Source organism: Palaemon carinicauda, chromosome 34, assembly GCF_036898095.1.
Source record: "Palaemon carinicauda isolate YSFRI2023 chromosome 34, ASM3689809v2, whole genome shotgun sequence".
Lineage (NCBI taxonomy): Eukaryota > Metazoa > Arthropoda > Malacostraca > Decapoda > Palaemonidae > Palaemon > Palaemon carinicauda.
The window spans coordinates 72,455,012-72,469,547 of NC_090758.1; the positions used below are offsets into that span (position 1 = coordinate 72,455,012).

General features: G+C 44.1%; 1 long non-coding RNA gene across 1 annotated transcript in view; it reads right to left on the bottom strand.

Moving 5' to 3' along the window:
* The window catches only part of LOC137626656 (uncharacterized), an 88,616-nt gene that overhangs the window by 6,969 nt on the left and 67,111 nt on the right, over positions 1 to 14,536 (bottom strand). The window lies entirely within an intron of this gene.

Genomic DNA, 14,536 nt, shown 5'->3' on the forward strand with positions numbered 1-14,536 from the left:
ATTTCTCGAGGTTGACTTGGAATCCCAATTGCCGAAGGAAGGCGAGGACTTTGTTCGTTGCTATGCGGGAAATCTGGGCATTGTCTGACCAGATTAGCTAATCGTCTAGATAGGCTACTACCTGTATCCCCTGAGTCCGAAGCTCTTGAATTACTGTCTCTGCTAGTTTGGTGAAGATTCTGGGTGCTATGTTGAGCCCGAATGGCATCACTTTGAATGCATAGGCTTGTTTGCCTAGCTTGAAGCCCAAAAAAGGACGAAAATGCCTTGCTATTGGAACGTGATAGTAGGCATCTGTAAGATCGATGGAGGTGGTGGCGGCCCCACGGGGAAGTAAGGTCCGCACCTGCGAGACGGTAAGCATATGGAATTTGTCGCAACGAATGAAGGAATTTAAACAAGACAGGTCCAGGATTACTCTCCATTTCTCTGAGCCTTTCTTTGGCACGCTGAACAAGTGTCCTTGAAATCTTAAGCGACGTATACTTTGGATTGCATTCTTTAATAGCAGATCTTTTGTGAAGGAACGTAGTTCTTCCGTGGACTGAGACCAGTTGAACCACTTGCAGAGGTTGCCTGGATTGGGAAGATTGGAAGGGCTTCAATCTCTTCCTACCTCGAGTTGGGGTACTAGTAGGCTCATATCTCCTCTTTGAAACCAGGCCCCACCTAACCTTGAGGTTTTGGTTGGCTCTAGCTGCCTCGCTAAGGACAGAGTTAACTAAGTCCCCTATGAAAAGATCCGGGCCCCAGACTGGAGCTTTGATGAGCCTATTAGGTTCGTGCCTAATCATGGCTTTGGATAGAACGTGTCGTCAACAATGGGTCCTGGCATTTGCAAAATCATAGGCGTCAGCCATAAAGTTTTGCAAAAGTGACTTAGTGAGAACCTTAAGGAGGTCCTCCTCGTTGTAAGTGGCGACGGTCAATTCAGAAAGGGCAACTGAATTAAGGGATCTGCTGAATCTACACCTCGACTCATATTCCAATTTAATGAGAGACTCCGGGAGTTTGGGAAGCCGTTCGCTGAACTGCGTCGAGGCACATTTCGGGCTCAACTTACCTACCGAGAAGGTAGCTGGGGTTTCCGCCAACATTCACTGTCTCCCAGAAAGAGAAGGGAGGGTAAGTCGGTCTCCCTGAGGTGAGGTAAAGGCTTCTCTTCCTTGATAGCCTGAAAGAGCGTCTCTATGATCTTGGTCGCACATGGGGTAGGGGTCTGGTCGTCGGCCACAAACATAGCATATGAACTTTTGTAGGCCATAATCATTGTGTTCAAGCAGTCCCACTCATTGAACACGCGGACCAAGACAGACTGTGCCTGTTCTTTAGGAGAATTAACAGTTTCCTTTGGGACCTTATCCAATCAAATCAGAGCCTCTTCCGTGAGGCGAGCGTAGCCGGGGAAGGGGAATTCAAGACCCGGCGGGTAGAATTCATAATTCGCAAGAGGCCGGGTACCAAAATCTTCGATTGACAACATACCCTCTGAGAAGGGGGCATGCAATGCCAACCTCCAAGGGTTATTCTTATTGAAAGTAGGAAGCTTGGAGGCGTTGGGGATGGGGTATTGCTGTTGTGGCGGTGGCAGGCCCGAGCGCATGAGTCCCTGAACTAGGCTCTCCTTAGAAGCTATTCTCTCTTGTGATTGCTGCATATGAGACGAAGTATCATATGCAGGGGGGGGGGGGGGGGGAACAGGTGCCGGAACGGAGGCTACTCCGTGAGAGGTTGAGGGCACAGCAATTGGGTCTTGAGAGACTCTGGTGGAGGAAGATTTAGCCTTCGAAGCTGATGATTTCGAAGACCTGTGGTCTTTGGAAGACTTGTGGGTCGTATATAAAGTCTTACGATGAGCCTTCACCTTGGGGATAACAGGCTGGGGACTGAGACCAGTCCCGGTTGTCCCCGGAAAACCTCGAAAAGAAGAGTATTCTGAAGTAGAAGAGAAAGCCGGGCTAGGGATAGGAATCTTAGCCCGGGTACCACCTGACTCACCTACGTCCCTACCTGCGTCGGGATCGTCAAGAGCCATGGGTTCCACATCGAGGTTGAGGGTAGCGACGTCCTCAGTTAGGGTGCCGCCCGTCTCTTCTTGGTCTGGGGCCAGAAGAAGGGATTCGAACCTCTCGATGATAGGATCCGCCAACTCTTTGGGGACCGCAGCTGAAGTTTTAGCATGGGGGTAGAGACGGGAACACCATTCCTCAGAGAGGATATAAGGCTGTTTGGCCTTCGCGTTGCAGGCGAACCCGTCAATCCAGATCTTGAGGGTAGCCCGAGCTGTATCTTTTTCAAGTTGGGAGCACTGAAAGAGAACAGACTGTTAGTGAGGGATATTTGTGCCAAAGAAAGTGAAGAAGTCCAAGGACTTCGTAGACACGAAGTGAAAGGCATGCGGGAAGTCCAGAGGACTAGTGGCCTTAAAATTAATAATCTTTGAAATTAATCGTAACTCCCTACAAGTCTGTATCAATGAAAATGCACTCACCAAGTCAGATGTTAGAGTGGAGGTCATTGTGTAGCAAACTACACAATTGCCTGGATGCCAAACAGCTAAGTCATCCACTTGGACAGAACAGTGGGCGTGTGAACGACACACGTCATGGCCGCAGGGTTGATAGATGACAGCGGCACATGCCGTCATTGCACAGCGTACAGTCTGTGAAATAAAAGATACATGAGTATCTCAAAGGAAAGTAAATTAGGGGCCCGGAGGCCCCGGTGCTTAAAATATATATATATATATATATATATATATATATATATATATATATATATATATATATATATATATATATATATATATATATATATATATATCATAAAAAATTTTTATATATATATATATATACATCAGGAATCCTGAATGAAAGCAAATAGGGGCTCGGGGGCCCCGGATGCTTAAATCATAGCAATATCATAAAAGATTTACATATCAATATCATGATAAAAATGTTTTATATATATATATATATATACATCAGGAATCCTGAATGAAAGCAAATAGGGGCTCGGGGGCCCCGGATGCTTAAATTATAGCAATATCATGATAAAAGATTTACATATCAATATCATGATAAAAATGTTTTATATATATATATATATATATATATATACATCAGGAATCCTGAATGAAAGCAAATAGGGGCTCGGGGGCCCCGGATGCTTAAATTATAGCAATATCATGATAAAAGATTTACATATCAATATCATGATAAAAATGTTTTATATATATATATATATATACAGTATATACATCAGGAATCCTGAATGAAAGCAAATAGGGGCTCGGGGGCCCCGGGTGCTTAAATGATATCAATATTATGATAAAAGATTTATATATCAATATCATGATAAAAATTTTTTATATGTGTACAGTCTGTAAGACAAAAGATACATGAGTATCTTAAAGGAAAGCAAATTAGGGGCCCGGAGGCCACGGAGCTTAAATATCTACCTATATATATGTCAATATCATGATAAAAATTTTTTTATATATAGCCATTAAGTATATTGAATGTAAGCAAATTCGGGACCCGGGGGGTCCGGAGTGCTTAAATATCAATATCAAAATAACAGATCTATTTCGATTGTAAAAAGAATTAAAATTAAGTCAGACCGTAACCGTGATCATATCAAAAGAGGGAAGGGAAGGTCGAGAACTAGGATCATATATATAATATATATATGTGACTAATATATAAAGTTAATCCAAGTAATAATGAGTAACGTTGGGTCCGGAGGCGCAACTAAACAACTCGACCGGATGGTAATGTATAAAAGCTACTTCCGGGGATCCCGTAATGAAAGTCTTATATATATATATATATATCTATATGAAGTCCGTGAGGTGCGGGACACTATAGAGGGGGAAGGGATCTTTAATGGGTCCGTGAAGTGCGGGACCGAGAGGGAGTAGCACGTACAAAACTTAATAAATAATATAACATGACAAGGTACCACGGACCGAGCAGAAAACTTCCCGCCGATCGTTGGCCAAACGAGCGACGGAAAGAAAACGACTACGACCGGGTAGAGTAGTACAAAAGAGTAAGTAATATACGTTAATGTATAATTATAGCAAGCCTCACAGATCAACGGGAACCGCCCGTGCAAAGAAAGTGAATGCCCCCGGGAGGGGAACATAACACAATAAAGTGACTCTAACTCGATCGGGAGAGAGAGAGGGAGGTAACCCTGGGGTGGGGAATCGGGCGGGAGGGAGGCTAGGAGTGGGGCGATAGCAGGTATACCAACCTGCCAGACCCACGATTGATATGATCACGCGGAAAGACTAATAACACTATAAAAAACATAACACATGGTAAAATAAGATAGGAAGGCATGCTGGATGATGATAATAATAAAATTAACTATACATCAATCGTAAAACAAACGAGGGAGCGAACATGAGACAGGAGAAAACCCAAGCCTGACAGCGCTGCTGCAGGGTTACCAACATAACACAGAGTCAGTGAAGTGCTAACAAAATGAAAAACTAATATCTGACTCATGAAAGACCCTCGAGCTAATGCGAGAAAACGAATGACGTTAAAATGATAAGCAAGTCCGTGGCGTGCGAACGTAAATAATCCAAGAAATAATATTAGTGGAATAGAAATGCCCGAAGGCGACCAGGCATGCCAACCTACCGATAATACGCACACGTATATGTAATGACTGTTATCGTAATAACAGGACATCAATATAAAAATTTAGTATGGTGTGTGAACCGTGGATACCAATAAAGTTCATAATGAGAAACAATCAGTATGGAGGACTCATTGAAAAGCGTTAAGAACGAAACGAGAGAGAGATAGGAGGGAGCCAAGCGCCATGAAAAACCCACGCGGGGTCGTGAAAAATAAAACTGTCATAATATAAGCAAAAAATGGCAAGGCCCCCTCCAAAATCTCAAAACTCATAGATATGGTACTTAACTTAGATGGAGTGACATTGGAGTCCGACATCATGACGTAAATCCAGAAAAAACCAGCGAAATTCACACACTAAGGCAAAATAAGGATTAAATAGCGCGTGCTATGAAAAGGAGTGACGTCACTGGCATGGGATTGCTAGTAGTAGTAGGATGTTGAACGGCACCTCGCTGTTCGGGGATATTGACAGGAGATATCTAAATGGTGCGAGGCCTCTGGTTGTGATTTATTCAGCGCCCCAGTATTATACCGACACCTTATTAAGGTGAGCGAGCTGGGTTCAACCTAGCATTCCTATACAAATTTTCTCTGGTAAATTCATAGCAGTTTTTACCTTAGAAATGATGTTAAAGGAGCATTTTACTGGGCGGCCCGGGTCGGAGCCCAGAAAAGTGTGTTTTTGGTCCCACTCAACTCAAGGATCTGAAGGGAAAATATTAAACAATATTGAAAAGGAAATACAGTATAAATAAAGCTACTATAGTCCTACCTTAAAACAAATGTTAATATGGAAATACACATCGTAAAAGAATAATATTTGGATCAAATGATGTTCAGGCAAACGTGGCACAAGTTGGAATTGAGATTACCTAATCAATTTACTACTAACCAGAAATATTGGTGAATGGAAAAAAGCTAAAAGGCAGAAATATTTTCAAACTAAAGAAAGCAATTAACACAGAATGGTGACATACCAAGTGAATAGCATCAGTAGAAAAATTATAGTCCCGTTGAGGAAGGATATAAGTTGTTACGAAGTAACTAACATAGCTTTGATATCCTGAAAAAGTTCACTACAGTATTATTACCAGTCCCAAAAAGTCAGTTGTAATAATAATTAACAAATGAAAGTAAATGAAAGAGATTCAAACAGAAGTGAAGTAAAGGCAAGTAAGTATAGTTGAGGTGTTTAAGGGTGTTGAAGAGTGGTACAGGGAGAAAGGAAATAAAGATGTGAGTATAAATAAAAGCCGCTAGAAATATGTAAATAGGGAGAAAGAAGAGTAGGAAATATGTGCTGGAAGAAAGAAAATATATCAAACTAGTTGTACCAACTCTATCTGTCTAATGTATAGACACTCAGAGTTTAATACAAAATAAAATACTGGAAGATCTGGAAAACCTACAATTAAGCAGTTAGAAAAAAAATGACAAATTAGGAAATAATTTGTATTTTACCTAACCATACAAAACTGAAGCTCTTTACTATTTACTATGGAGATATATTTCAGCGACTGCTGAAACTAGCCGTAAAACTTTCAGCGAGGTGTAACTATCCATCGCTGGTTAGCAGGGGGCATGACCTACCAACCCGCTTTTACACGCAGTAGCCAAACAAATCACTTTGCAATTGCAGGCAGGACTTTCAGGGGTAGGTGATGACGGGCTAGTGTGTGTAGAGAGTTTCATGTTTGTATGGTTAGGAAAAATACAAATTATTTCCAAATTTGTCATCTATTCCAGCACTATATACAAACCTTTTAGCTCTTTCTATGGAGACTCACATTTAGGCGAGTGAAAATCCAAAACCATCTGTGTGGTCACTGACCTGGGGCGCGAATCTTGTGCTTTGCACGAGCTGCGGACGAGCGTACCCTATCACCTTGCAACCTCTCAATGAGAGATAATGGCCAGAGCAATTGTGCGAACTAAGCATTGTGACTCGACCAGGTAAGACATACCCGGGAGCTAAGCTCCTCTCTTACCTAGGTGTTACCAGATTCCTACCTCACTGGGAGAAAGGGGGCATAACATATATACAGTACTGGGATGCATATGAGGTCTGTTAAAAAAATATGCTGACTGTTTGAATTGCGCAGCTCCAGTTGTTTCCAGTGGAACCTCCTTAGCGTCGCTAGGTTCGTGCAGATCAGCTGATTACAATGCAATTTCCCAATTGCAGACATCTCCATTTGTACATTGGCATCGCAATTTTTTGTGAAGTGCAACTTTTTCATTTGCTGGATATCAGATTGAATGACTTGAGGGAGCAAAGACTTGCTGTGAAATTTTGTGCAAAACTCTGAAAATCTGCGACTGAAACCTTTACCATCCTTAAAATGGCTCACTGTGATGTTGCTATGAAGCGTATGGCATGTTTTAAGTGGCATGACCGTTTTAAGAATGGTCGAGAGCCCATTGAAGATAGAGATTTAGCTAGAATTAGTGCATGGTGCAAATTATGGGGTATGAAGTTGAATCCTAACAAAACTCAAAGTATGATTGTAAGTAGGTCAAGGACGGTGGTTCCTCAACATCCGGATCTCAGTATTGATAATGTTTCTTTAAATATGTATGACTCTTTCAAAATTTTAGGTGTGATTCTCGACAGTAAATTTACTTTTGAGAAACATATAAGGTCTGTGTCTTCTTCAATTTCACAAAAAATAGGCTTATTGAGAAAGTCTTTCAAGATTTTCGGTGATCAATCTATTCTGAAGAAGTGTTTTAATTCTTTCATTCTACCTTGTTTTGAGTATTGTTCTCCTGTCTGGTCTTCAGCTGCTGATTCTCATCTTAATTTGTTGGACAGAAACTTACGGTCTATTAAATTTCTTATTCCTGATCTAGATATTAATCTCTGGCACCGTCGTTCAATTAGTTCATTATGTATGTTGCATAAGATTTTTCACAACTCTGACCATCCTTTACATTCAGATCTCCCTGGACAATTCTATCCTGTTCGTAATACTAGGCAGGCAGTTAATTCTAATAGCCAGGCCTTCTCCATCACGAGGCTCAATACTACGCAGTACTCTAGAAGTTTTATTCCAGCTGTGACCAAGTTGTGGAATGATCTTCCTAATCGGGTGGTTGAATCAGTAGAACTTCAAAAGTTCAAAGTTGGAGCAAATGCTTTTTTGTTGACCAGGCGGACATAGTCTTTTTATAGTTTATTTATGACATATTTGTTTTTGATGTTGTTGATAGTTTATTATATGACATGTCTGTTTTGACGTTGTTTCTTATTTTAGAATGATTTATTGTCAATTTGTTCTCTTCATTTATTTATTTCCTTATTTCCTTTCCTCACTGGGCTATTTTTCCCTGTTGGAGCCCCTGGGCTTATAGCATCTTGCTTTTCCAACTAGGGTTGTAGCTTGGATAGTAAATAATAATAATAATAATAATAAGCGGCATGGACGTTCTTCCAAGTCAATCCACAACCTACACGACAACAAAATGAACACCCTGGTGTGGGCAAATCAACGTCTAACTGTCAGGGAGCTTGCTGAAATATGGAATATCAGTTGAATCTTATGAAATTTTGACTAAACGATTGAATGTGCACAGACTTGCTACAAAATTTGTGCCATGCCTGATGGCGGACGAACAAAAAGTCCATCGCATACAGGTTCGCATACAGGTTTGTCAGGAGCTGCTTCATTGTTCAAAAGAAGATGAAACATTCTTGCAAATATCATGAAAGGTGATGAATCCTGGGTTTATGGTTTTGACATTAAAACAAAGGTCCAATCGTCCTAGTGGACGGGTAAAATATGGCCCAGACCCAAAAAAGCTCACTAATGTTGTTCCAGGGTTAAGGTGATGCTGACAGTTTTCTTTGATGCTGAAGGTGTTGGTCATCATGAGTACCTACCCGAAGGCTTCACAGTGAACCAGAGTTACTGCATTGAAGTTCTGAAACGTCTGAGATGCCATTCGTTGCAAAAGGTCAGAAATGTGGAGGAGTGGTGATTGGTTTTTCCATTACGACAATGCCCCCAGCTCATTCAGCCATCAGAACTCATGAGCTTTTAGCCAAACACTTGATCACTGTTCTTCCCCACGCCCTGTACTCACCTGACTTTGCCCCTTGCAATATTTTCATGTTCCCAAAATTCAAAAGACCCTTGAAAGGAAGAAGATTTGAAACGATTCCTGAGATTAAAGCAAATGTGACAAAGGAGTGGAAGATAATTACAAAAGAAGCATACCAGGAATGTTGCAACAAGAGGAAACACCATTGGGATAAGTGTGTTTGTTGTGAATGAGAGTATTTTGAAGGGGACCCAGACCTGTAACTTCTAGCTAAGTACTTTTTGCTTCATGACATCAGTCCGTATATTTTTTTAATAGCCCTCATTTATCAGGTTACACAAGAAACAATGGTACCCACCTGCAGTCAGAGGATGTCAGCTCGCAGAGTTCCTCAGATGCACGAGCCCCAAGAGAATGGAGAATGAAAGAGGAAAAGTCCAGTCATACACACATTCATACTAGACTTACAACTGGGTAACATCTACCCTCAACCAACTGCTACTTGTCCTCCGAGGGAGCTGAGGTTTTACTGACCACCTTTTGTGCAGCCACCACAGGACCTAAGGAGAATGTGTCAAGGCTCCTGTGGGTTACGTCTTGCAGGTAGTGTCTATGAACGTTGTTGGACATTTCCACACGCCCGCTTGTAAGACCTGCGTCACACAGAAGTTCCTCTGGAATGCCAGGGATGTGCTAAAATCCATCATGATCTCTCTGTTTACGATTAAGAAGAGTCAAGTCCGAGTGAAGGGCTCGTTTGATCACCTTCCTGATCTAGGAAGACATGAGTTTGTAATTCTCCTCTTGACCCTGCCTGTGCTTATCAATAGTCTACAGTATTGACCTGCGGACAAGCTCGGCCGTTCTGTTAATTCCTCAGCTTCCTAACAGGGCATAGTAACAGTTGATCCAAGTCACTTGTTACAGTACAAAGACTCAATCCGGAAGGGCACGAATCTAGGATCAGCTTCAGCCAGATTTTGAGTCTTAGCTACGAACTCGGGTACGAAGTTGTGTCACTTGCCCTCATCCCCTTGAATGGGTAATGTAATAGGACAGACCGTGTAGCTCATCGACTTTTTTAGAAGAGGGAAGGGCTACCAAGAAAACAGTCGTTAGGGTCAGGTCACGATCTCAGGCCCGACTAAGAGGTATGTAAGGCGCTCCTTACAGGGATTGCAGATTGCAGTACATGTACTACAATCCAAGGAGGCGGTCTGACTTCTGACTGAAGGCACTTACGCTCAAAGCTTCGTATGAGGAGAGACAATTCTTTCGAAAAGGAAATGTTAACGCCATTCAGTCTAAAGGCAAGATTTAAGGCTGAGCAATAGCCTTTCACTGCCGACACTGAGCGGAGTTCTTCTTCCCTGAGTTACAATAAAAACTCCGCTATCACTTGGATAATGGCACTGAGAGGAGTGATATCCCTTCCAAAACACCAACCACAGAAGATAGACCATTTCTCCTCATAAACGGCGGAAGATGACTCTCGTAGGTATCCGGCCATCCTTCTCGCAACTGGCTGCGAAAAGCCTCGCACCGTGAGAAGTTGCTGGATAACCTTCAAGTGTAAAGCCAGAGTGAAGCTACTGCTCTGTGGAACATCTTCACATGTGGCTGCCTGAGTAGATCGGGAAGTAGAGGGATCTCCCTCGATACCTCTGTGAGCAGATGTATAAGATCCAGAAACCATTTGCATGTTGCCACATTGGAGCAATTACGGTCATCGATAGATCTTGCGATGCCCTTACTCTGTTCAGAAGCCTCCTTAATAGGCAGAAGAGGGAAATGTATAGACGTCCAGGTTGTCCCAAGGGTGTTGGAAGGCATCTTGCTAGATCGTCTGGGGATCAGATATTGGAGAGCAGTACGTCAGAAGTTTTTGGTTGAGGAACATCGCTAACAGGTTGGTCTATTGTCGGCAAACCCTACAAAGTCAAGACTTTGATGGCTATTTGAGGATTCAAAGACCACTCGGAGCCAACTATTTGAGTTCTCCTGCTCAGTTTGTCCACAAAGATATTTCTCTTACCTGGAATGAAACGGGCTGAGTATTACTGAGTTGTCTTCCATCCTGATCATTTCTACAGCTAGATGGCATATGGGCTGTGAAAATGTACCTCCTTGCTTTGTTTATATAAATCACCACCATGGTGTTATCGCTCATCAGCACCACAGTGTGTCCTGAAAGGAGCTACTAGAAATGCTTGAGAGGCAGGAAGGCTGCTTTCACCTCTAGGGGGTTTATGTGGCATTGTTGCTTGGCCTTGGACCAAAGCCCAGAGATCGTGTGCTGCAACAGATGAGCCCTCACCTTTCTTTTGATGCATTCATAAAGAGCATCAATTCTGGAGGAGGAGAGAGGTGGTCTATTCCCTTGAGTAGGTTGGTGTCTGATACCTACCACCTCAAATCTCTCTTCTGCTCTGATGCTATCAGGACCAGAAGGTCTTTGTTCTGAGACCAAAAGGTTTTTATCTACCACTGGAGAGCTCGAGTGCAAAGCTGGCTGTTGGGCACTGGGCTTCCAAGGAGGCAGGGTGTCCTAGTAACTTGTGCCATAGCTGACAGTTCATCTTGAGTTAGAAATGAGCTTGCTGCTCATATCATTCTCTTCAATCTTGCTTAAGACAGAAAGACTTTGCTTATATTTGTACTGATGTTCATCTCTAATTATACCAAGTGTTGAGTTGGGCACAGGGAGGACTTCTCGATATTTACCATGATCCCCAGATCTTGGCAAAACTCGAGAAGCCTGTCTCGATGGAGAAGGGTTTCAGTCGAGTCTGCTAGAATCAGGCAATTGTCTAAGTAACGAAGTAGACAGATTCAGTTCTTGTGAGCCCATGTTGACACTAGAGAACATACTCGAGTGATAACATGAGGTCCTGTGAACAGGCCAAAACACAGTACTGTACCTTGAACTAGTATAACCTGCTTTTGAAGGAGAACCATAGTATTTCCTTGAGGATAGATGAGGAACTGGAAGTATGCATCTTTGGGATCTCGCGTGATCATGAAGTCGTTCGGTCTGACCATCTGGGCCTTCTCCATCTTGAACGGAGTCTGTTGAACAAACTAGTCGAGCTGAGAGGTGTATTACCGGTCACCAGCCTCTAGATGCCTTTTCTACCAGAAGGAGGCAACTGTAGAAGAGTGGAGGCTTGTCCTGGACTTCTCGGAGAGCATCCTTCTCCAGCATGGTCTGGACTTCAGCCTGAAGGGCCAGTTCCTTTAAGGATACCCTCACATAGGAACTCATGCACGCTAGATGTGAAGTATCCTGCCCTGAAGATGGCGACCAACCAAGGTTCGGCCCCATGAAGCATCCACATCTGCCTTCTGCTCTGTAGGCATCTTTCTACTTGTGGACAGGTCAGAGGAATGGTCCCCCTAGCGGGAATGTCGTCCGCGCCTCGCTCCCTTACCTTTTCTGAAGCCTTTGGGCCGAAAGGGCTGTCTTTGACCTTAGTTCCTCGCTGCTGCCTGTTGTGGTTGCTGAGGATCCTTCTTCTGTCCCTGGCACTTTGCAAGTGGTGAACGCTACTGCAGAGGTGTCGCAGAGTAAGGACGAGACATCATAGTGCGTAGGAGGAGGGAGTCGTGACTTTCCTTCCTCTAACTCTCTGCAACTGACTCGGTATCCTCCCTGTTAAAGAGAGAGGAGCCATCCATCAGGGCGTTGCTCTGTCTCATCACTTCTCTACTTGGCACCTGCTTCCTGAATTTTGAGACAACAGCATCCCGCCGCCTCAAAACCCAGTTGACCCACAGATTAAAAATGTTGTGTGTCTAAAAATCAACAGTCAGGGCTCCAGAAAGCAGGAAGGCAGACATCGCCTCCCTGTTCTGTTCTGTTCTACAGAAAAGTATTCCAGTCCTGAAAAGGTACCCAACTGACCCTAAACAGTAGTTTAGCCATGAAGCAGTTTGCAAAGAACACTTTGCCACGCGCTCCATGTTTGAAGCTTCCACAACAGAGAACCCCACTGACAAGTAGAGCTTGTCCAAAGGTAGATTCTGGGTTAATGCCAAAATTGCTGGATCAAGAGGGAGAGGGAACGGATTGTCGTCCACCACCTCGAAATACAGGACTTTCTTTGTCTAACATACAGCTGAGGAAGTAACCAAGATGAGGTTCACGGACCTCAGGGACCGTGACTCTCATGCCACTTGAGCACAAGCTCTCTTTTCAGCAATCCTGAACCCCTTTTACCAAAGCAAAGCTACCTTAGCCTTGGTGGGCCTGGGAGTGTCATACAAGAGATCCAGGATGGTATCCTTTTCGGCTAGAATTGGGTCCGGCTCCCCTAAGGAGTTGACCTTCCTAATGCAGGAGAGGACATGCAGAAAGACATGGTTGGCATCTTTCTCCTACAAGGGGATGAACTTAGGGCTGGTGGACGGAGGCAGCGTGCCCTCAGAGTGATCAGGTCCGTCATCACAGGGTTCTTCCTCTCTTGAGCTCCCATCCATTGAGACCTCGGGGGGAGGCCACTGTACTCCAGTCATACGAGAACGGATCTGGAAGCTGTGGTGTATTCCCTGGCACTCCTCACCAATTCCCTAGGTCATACCTCCTCAACGGGCACAGAAGAGGGGGCGAGGGGGCACCCTAGGTGCTGAAGAAATTAGGCCCCCTGGATCCAGATCTATCAGTATGAGGAGATAGTTGCCTGTATATGAGACCTCCCTCAGAGATGTCGAGCCTCTACTTGTTCTTAGATAGACCAAGTCGCCCGGAGGAGGGGTATCCGCTCGCTGATCCTGTCTTTTTCTCCTTGGCTTGATGAGGATAATGCCTAGTTGAGAGGCAGGCAAGAAAGCCAGTTCAACCTCATAAGAGGCAGAAACCCAAGGACCAACACTGGAACTTGGCCTTTCAAGTGATGTGTCCTATGGACACGAGGGTGGAGGGTGGAAGCCGTAAACAGCCGCCTAATCCCCGTCGTCCAGCTCTGAAAAGCTGGAACAATATATTGACAAATCACAAACTCTTTTCCAAAAGCCTCTACAAGGGTACAATTCAGGTGAACGATGTCTCTCACGTGGGCAGTAAGGATGATCAACGCCTGTTGCTGCAGTGAGAGGGGTCCCACAACAGTTGATGAAGGGCACTCATCCCATGAACAGAAGGGTTGTACGATACCTATAGGCATCCCTTTGAAGGGATCCTCTGACTACAAGGGGTAGCCGTTGACCGCTGGTATCCATCCACCGAAGCATAAAGAGCGGGAGCAGTCGTCGAAGGTACTCCGGCAAGAGACAAGAGATTCCTTTGGTACTAGACCTCCAGAGTATTAAGGAGAAGAGTCATACGCAACCTTGGGTGAAGCACCTATGCTGTTACCCCCATGTCCCTCGCCGAAAGATCACAAAGGGAACCTGGAAGCCCTAAGGACGGCCACAACTGACACACCATGGTCCGTTAGTGGAAAGAGAGCCCCTACAGTTGAACTATGCGCTGCTTCTCTAGGGGAAGCAACAGAGACTTCGGAGCTGCAAGGTTGTTTGAGGGTCAAAGTGTCTCCTCTCATAACCGAGTGGTCCCCAGAAGAGACAGATTGCGCAGTTGGAGTGATATGACTGAGCCGTCGGATAAAGATGGGGGAGGTTTCTTCTACTTTGAGGACGATCCCAAAGGCAAAGAACCCATCTTTACCTTCTTCTTCTACCTGCTAAATCACTGCCACTGGGAGGGAGGTGATTCCCTACACACACTATAGGGACACTCCTGCGTACAAATGTGACTACTGAAAGCAGGACGGAGGGCATGAAAATCAGTCTCCAGCGCAGACATGATGGTGCCACAATCGGCGCGATTGTGGCAC